Consider the following 7,724-nt stretch of genomic DNA (forward strand, 5'->3'; position numbering starts at 1 on the left):
AAGCCAACGTATCATTAACAGTGGGGTCAAAGATGTCTGAAAGAACAAATGAGGAAAAATCAAGCTCAGAAGAAGTTGGTGAGGTTGGCCACTTCACAAGAAGTGGAAGATGCTACTCACCAGAAACGTCCACCGAGGTAGACAAAGGAAAATCTAAAACCAAAGCTGTCGTAGTGCCAAAACTTTTCAATGAAGAACCTCCACCAATCATTAACGAGCCTGTGACAAAGGCTCAAGGGCGTGAATTTTTTAGGTTCCTTAAGCACAGTGAATACAATATAGTGGAGCAACTTCACAAACAGAAAGCGAGAATCTCAATTTTGGATCTTTTGATCAATTCTGAAGTTCATCGGAACACCTTGCTAAAGGTGCTCAACCAAACATTTGTCCCTGAGGATATCTCGACGAATAAATTGGACTGAATTGTGCGACACATAGCTACTGACAACTATATTACTTTCACTGATGATGAGATCCCAGAAGGAGGGATGGGATCCACTAAGGCTTTAAATATCACGATGCACTGCCACGGTCATGTCCTGCCGGGGGTTCTTATAGATAATGGGTCAGCACTGAATGTAATGCCCTTAGCTACACTACAGAGGATGTCCATTAATAGCTCACACATGAGAGCGTATCATAACATTGTCAGGGCATTTGACGGAACCCAGAAGGATGTGATGGGAAAAATGGAAATACCCTTAATGATCGGGCATGTTATTTACAATGTTGATTTTGTGATAATGAATATCCACCCAACATACAACTGTTTGTTAGGGAGGCCTTGGGTCCATGCTGCAGGGGCAGTTCCTTCATCCCTACATCAGAAGCTGAAATTCGTAATTAATGAAAGATTGGTCAGTATTGGGGCTGAATAAGAAATCATAGCTTCTGTAACATTCGAGACCCTGTATATTGACATCAATAAGGATGCCTTAGAGTGCTCATTTAGGGCTTTGGAATTTATCAACGCAACTTATGTGGCCGAGGGTAGTAGAATTCCATGTCTCACACTGTCGAATTGTACTAAGATGACTGTAAGGCAAACCCTAGGGAGAGGAGCGAAAATGGGTAAGGGATTTGGAAAAGAGCTACAGGAGTAAGTGCGACCCATAATAGTTGAGTGGAAGAGATACTGTTTCGGGCTTGAATTTAAGCCCACTTTCAATCAACGGGGCCAAGAAATGAAGAAAAAGAATGAGGCAAGAGAGGCCAGATTGAGAGGAGATGATGTCTCTGGAGAACGCATTTTTTCCCTTCCCTCAAGAGCTCTTTCAAATTTGGAGGAGTGTACAACGCAGAACAACAACTGACTAGTGCCATCGAAACCGGGATGACAGGCGAAGATCTAGAATGAATGTCAATCAACATGATTTCTGGGGGCAACCAACCCAGGAAGTTTCTAACCGAAATCCGTCCATGCTTACCTGGTGAAAAGCTTTACAATTGGATAGCCGATGACATCTCTTTAGTTTTTAGGGTCAATCCAAAGTAATGCCAAAAAATAATTTGTATTAGCATCTGAAAAATATCTGTTGAACTTTTTGTAAAACTTCACGCGTATCCCATCAATCAATAAAAGATATTTTTCTCAAATGGCAATCATTTTCATTTTTCGTATTTTTTATTACATCATATTCTTTATTTTTTACTTTCCAATATATCCGAGTCAAATTTCATGCAGATGTCATAATAATGCTAGCATAATTGTTCCTGAAGCTAGTTGCAAGACAGATTTCGAGCGACCACTGTGTCTGGAAGAAGTCAACGAATGTGAAGATGAAAAAGATTTTGAAGTCCCTACTGAGCTATTAAAATTGGTGGAAAGAGACGAGAAACAGATCTTACCCTACAAGGAGGAAATAAAACTTGTGAAATTGGAGACCGGGGAAATACAGAAAGAAATAAAAATTGGTACTACTCTATCCATAGAAATAAGGCTAGAGTTGATAAGTTTGCTTAAGGAGTTCAATGACATTTTTGCTTGTTCGTATCAAGATATGTCAGGGCAAAGTACTGATATAGTAGTCCTCACGTTGTCGATCAAGCCAGAATGCAAGCCAATCCAACAAAGACTCAGAAGGATGAAACCAGGGGTGTTACTAAAGATTAAAGAAGAAGTAACAAAGCAGATCGATGCAGGTTTTCTTCAGGAGCCAAAATATCCTGAGTGGGTAGCTAATATAGTACCAGTACCTAAGAAGGATGGGAAGGTCTGCATGTGCGTAGATTATCGAGACCCTTAACAAGGCTAGCCCAAAGGACAATTTTCCTTTACCTCATATAGACACCCTGGTGGATAACAGTGCGGGGCATTCATGGCTTTCCTTTATGGATGGCTTCTCAGGGTATAATCAGATCAAAATAAACCCTAAAGACATGGAGAAAACAACGTTTATAACCATATGAGGGACTTTCTACTTTAAAGTAATGCCATTCGAGTTGAAGAATGCTGGGGTAACCTATCAAAGAACCATGGTGACTCTCTTCCATGACATGATGCACAAGGAGATACAAGTATATGTGGATGATATAATTACCAAATCCAAAACGGAAGAAGAGCATGTACAAAATCTGATAAAGTTATTCCAGCGATTAAGGAAGTACCAATTGAAGCTTAATCCAGCTAAATGCACGTTTGGAGTAAAATCTGGGAAATTATTAGGCTTCGTGGTAAGCCAGAAAGGAATCGAGATAGATCCAGATAAGGTTAAGGCAATTAAAGACCTCCAGCACCACACACAGAAAGAAGTTCGAGGGTTCCTATGAAGGTTAAATTATATATCGCGATTCATTTCTCAGCTTACTGACAAATGTGATCCTGTATTCAAATTGCTCAAAAAGAATATTCCTGAGGTATGGAATGGAGAATGCCAGGAGGCTTTGGAAGTCATCAAAAGGTACCTGTCCAATGCCCCCATATTAGTATCACCAGTACCTGGCAGACCATTAATTCTCTACTTAACAGTTTTCGAGAATTCAATGGGTTGTGTACTAGGGCAACATGATGAATCAGGAAGAAAATAAAGAGTCATTTATTACTTGAGTAAGAAGTTTACTGATTGCGAGACTCGATACTGATCGATTCAAAAGTTGTGTTGTGCCTTGGTTTGGGCTACCCGAAGACTCAGGCATTACATGTTATATCATACTACATGGTTAATATCGAGGATATCCGTTGAAATTTTTGATGGAGTCCCCTGCTTTGACTGGCAGATTGGCTAGGTGGCAAATATTGTTATCCGAGTTTGATATTGTCTATGTAAGTCAAAAGAAATAAAAGAGAGCGTTATAGTTGACTTTCTTGCAAGTCGTACCTCAGAGGACTGTGAGTCTCTGAACTTCAATTTCCCAAATGAAGATTTAATGTATATTTCTACCGAGGGGGAGAGCTCTGAAGGCAACAAATCTTGGACTTTGTACTTTGATGGTGCCTCTAACGCTTTAGGAAATGGAATTAGGGCAGTGTTGATTTCCCCAGAAGAGATTTACTATCCTTTCACAAGAAAATTAGATTTCTTTTGCACCAATAACATGGCCGAATACGAAGCTTGCATTATGGGGTTAAAAGCGACCATTGAAAGAAATATCAAAACGCTCAAAGTATATGGAGATTCCTCGCTAGTAGTGTACCAACTAAGGGGAGAATGGGAGACGAAAGACTCGAAGCTAGTCAAGTACAGAAGTTTAGTCAAATTACTAAAAGAATTTGAGGATGTGACGCACATTCAGATATCTTCCCCGAGAGGATAATCAAATGGCAGACGCATTAGCTACCTTAGCAGCAATGTTTAAAGCTAATAAGGGAATGAGCATGATGCCCATAAGAATGCAAGTATACGAGTCCCCAGCACATTGCTATCACCTGGAAGAAGAAATAGATGGTCATCCATGGTACCACGATATCGTGCAGTATATGAGATACCAAACATACACCCCCGGTGTATATGAAATTGACAAGAAAACAATCAGAAGAATGGACATCGGATACCTCCTTGATGGGGAAGTTTTATACAGAAGGGGCAGTGACCAGGTTTTACTGAGATGTAACTGCCAAAGAAGAAAAGAATATGATGGAAGAGGTGCATGGGGGAATGTGAAGAACGCATACAAATGGTTTGTCCATGGTCAGAAAAATCATGAGATATGGATTATTAGGCCACGATGCATATAGATTGTGTCAATTACGTGAGAAGATGCCATAAATGCCAGATATATGCAGATAAAATTCAGACACCACCGTCACCTTTACACGTCATGAGCTCACCTTGGCCATTCTTGTGGGGCATGGACGTCATTGGGGTAATTACGCCAAAAGCTTCAAATGTCGATTCATCTTAGTGTAATCTTCACTTAAAAATGGGTAGAGGAGGCTTCATATTCCAGTATCAAGATCTACAGTATGTAGATTCGTAAAGAGGGAAATAATCTGTCGATATGGATTACCAGAAAGAATCATCCAGATAATGCCTAATTTGAACAAAAAAATGATGGATGAGCTTTGTGCGCAGTTCAAGATAAACATACCAACTCTGTAACCTATCGACCAAAATAAATGGGGCAGTAGAAGCAGCAAAGAACTCAAAAAGATAATCACAAAGAATACAGAAACTTATAGAGATTGGCACAAGATTACCATTTGCCCTATATGGTTTACGGAACAGAGGCAGTTGTGCCTATTGAGGTTGAAATACCATCTCTTCAAGTTTTGAAAGAGGTTGAATTGGACGAAGCATAGTGGATCCAGTCCTGCTTTGATCAGTTGAATCTTATTGAAGAGAAAAGATTGAAAGATATATCATGGGCAAATGTATCAAAAGAGGATGATGATAGCCCACGACAAGAAGGTACGTCCGAGAGAGTTTAAAGAAGGAGATCTAGTATTAAAGAAGATCTTGCCAATCCAGAAAGATTTCCACGGTAAATGGGTGCCTAATTGGGAGGGGCCCTATGTTGTCAAAAAGGCATTCTCTGAAGGAGCTTTGATTTTGGCAGAGATGGACAGAAGAGTAAAAACCCTATAAATTCAGACTCTGTCAAGAAATACTACGCCTAAACAAGAATAAAATAAAAAAAAGAAAAGAAAAATAAAAATAAAAATAAAAATAAAAAATAGAAAGAAAATGAGAGGTTCGAGGTGAAAACCCGCAAAGGGCGCCTTGAAACAAAACGATGATTTGAGTTGAAAACCCGAAAAGGGTGGCTCAAATACATTTTGATATGGAGGCATCTGACAAGTAAACCCTCGAGAGACTAGTAGTTCATGAAGGACTTCACTTCAACAAACAACTTTACACATTTAGATCCCAGACAGAGGACCACCTCGGGGTGTCAAATCAAATGGTGCAGGAATAATTGTGCTATAATTTATTAGGATATGTTACTTTGTTTCCAGTGTCTTTGCTCAATTTTGTCGATTACCATGACTTTGTATAAAACTTCTATTGTCAATAAACTTCATGAGCATCATTTCAATCTTTGACTCATTCTTTTATGCGTGCCATAAGTAACTTAGCATAATACAAATTCCAGAAATTTCTCGATATTACTTTTGATCGACCTGTAAAATGCTAGGAATCCAAGGCTGTCCATTCGGCCGATATTTACACCAATTAAAACAAAGAACAAATGAAAGGGTGAAACGAGAATGATAGTAATGAGAAAGGATTACAAATCAAACAAAGAGTCGGCAAAGACAGAGATTCAAGGATAAAAATGGGAAAACAAAGGCTTATAAGACCCTAAGAACAAAAACACACACACACCCATGCATACTCATGCATTCATTTAATAGGATCAAATGCATACTCATGCATTCATTTAATAGGAGCATATGCATACATCAAATTTTTAAAACATGACAGGAACTCCGAGAGCCAACTCACAAATTGCAGCAAGTTCAAAGACTGTTTAAAACTTCTCAGAGAGAGTAAAATAGTTATCAAGGGAGAGTTCATAATGAGAAGAACTTGTTCAACTTTCAGCTCGATTCTATCACAGAAGGAGGTAGATCAACACTAACATCTCATTCGATTCCATCACAGAAGGAGGTGGATCAACATTTTTTGTTCGTTCAAATCCATCGCAGAAGGAGTTAGATCAGCGTCAACTTTTAGCTCGATTCTATCACAGAATGAGGTAGATCAGCACCAACATCTCGTTCGATTCCATCACATAAGGGGGTGAATCGACATTTTTATTTTCACTCAAATTCATCGCAGAAGGAATTAGATCAACGTCAACTTTTAGCTCGATTCTATCACATAAGAAGGTAGATCAGCACCGACATCTCGTTCGATTCTATCACAGAAAAAGGTGGATCGACCTTTTTATTTTCACTTAAATCCATCATAGAAGGAGTTGGATCAACGTCAACTTTCAGCTTGATTCTGTCACAGAAGGAGGTAGATCAGCACCGACATCTCGTTCGATTCCATCACAGAAGGAGGTAGATCGACCTTTTTATTTTCGTTCAAATCCATCGCAGAAGGAGTTCGATCAGCGTCAACTTTTAGCTCGATTCTATCACAGAAGGAGGTAGATCTGCACCAACATCTCGTTCGATTCTATCACAGAAGGAGGAGGATCGACATTTTTATTTTCGCTCAAATCCATCGCAGAATGAGTTGGATCAGCGTCAACTTTTAGCTCAATTCTATCACAGAAGAAAGTAGATCAGCACCGACATCTCGTTCGATTCCATCACAGAAGGAGGTGGATCGACCTCTTTATTTTTCTCAAATCCATCGCAGAAGGAGTTGGATCAGCGTCAACTTTCAGCTTGATTCTATCACAGAAGGAGGTAGATAAGCACCAACATCTCGTTCGATTCCATCATAGAAGGAGGTGGATCGACATTTTTTATTTTCGCTCAAATCCATTGCAGAAGGAGTTGGATCAGCGTCAACTTTTAGCTCGATTCTATAATAGAAAGGAGGTAGATCACCGACATCTCGTTCGATTCCATCACAGAATGAGGTGGATCGACATTTTATTTTCACTCAAATCCATCGCAGAAGGAGTTGGATCAGCGTCAACTTTCAACTTGATTCTATCGTAGAATGAGGTAGATCAGCACCGATATCTCGTTAGATTCCATCAAAAAAAGAGGGATCGACATTTTTTCGCTCAAATCCATACCAGAAAGAGTTAGATCATCATCATCAACATGGTCATTCTTGCTCATTCATCGCACATGGAGTTGAATAAGTAACACCTCACTTGAGGGATCAACATTTCCAGAAAAAACCATGACTTGAAGATAAGAGATTGAGTAAAAAATGACGCTATATTATCTTTGCTTCATTCTGTTTCACGGTAATGAGCAAAGAGGGGCAGCTGTGAGCACTATTTTTCAATTAAGCACATGCCTTACACATACTCTACTCCCCTATGCTGCCGACGTGAAGACCACTATAGCATCATAACCAAGTTGCTGCCATGCTCCATACCCTACTCATCAAGCACATGCATTGACTATGCCTTTTAATTAAAACCCATCCCATGCACATCCTCCACCGAGCAGCCAGCTCCACGCCCATACTTACGCCCATATCAGCTTATTTTATATGTAAAAATAGGTACTATAAAACCCAAAAGCACACAGCAATGAAGGGGGTTGAAAATTGTAACTCATTTTCAAATCAATAGCAGCAGTTCAAAGGTTATTTACTCTCAGTTTTGTTTTATACATTCGAATAGCGTTTAGTTTTTTCCCTTTATTT

Source organism: Hibiscus syriacus, unplaced genomic scaffold (assembly GCF_006381635.1).
Source record: "Hibiscus syriacus cultivar Baekdansim isolate YM2019G1 unplaced genomic scaffold, ASM638163v2 tig00110656_pilon, whole genome shotgun sequence".
Taxonomy (NCBI): domain Eukaryota; kingdom Viridiplantae; phylum Streptophyta; class Magnoliopsida; order Malvales; family Malvaceae; genus Hibiscus; species Hibiscus syriacus.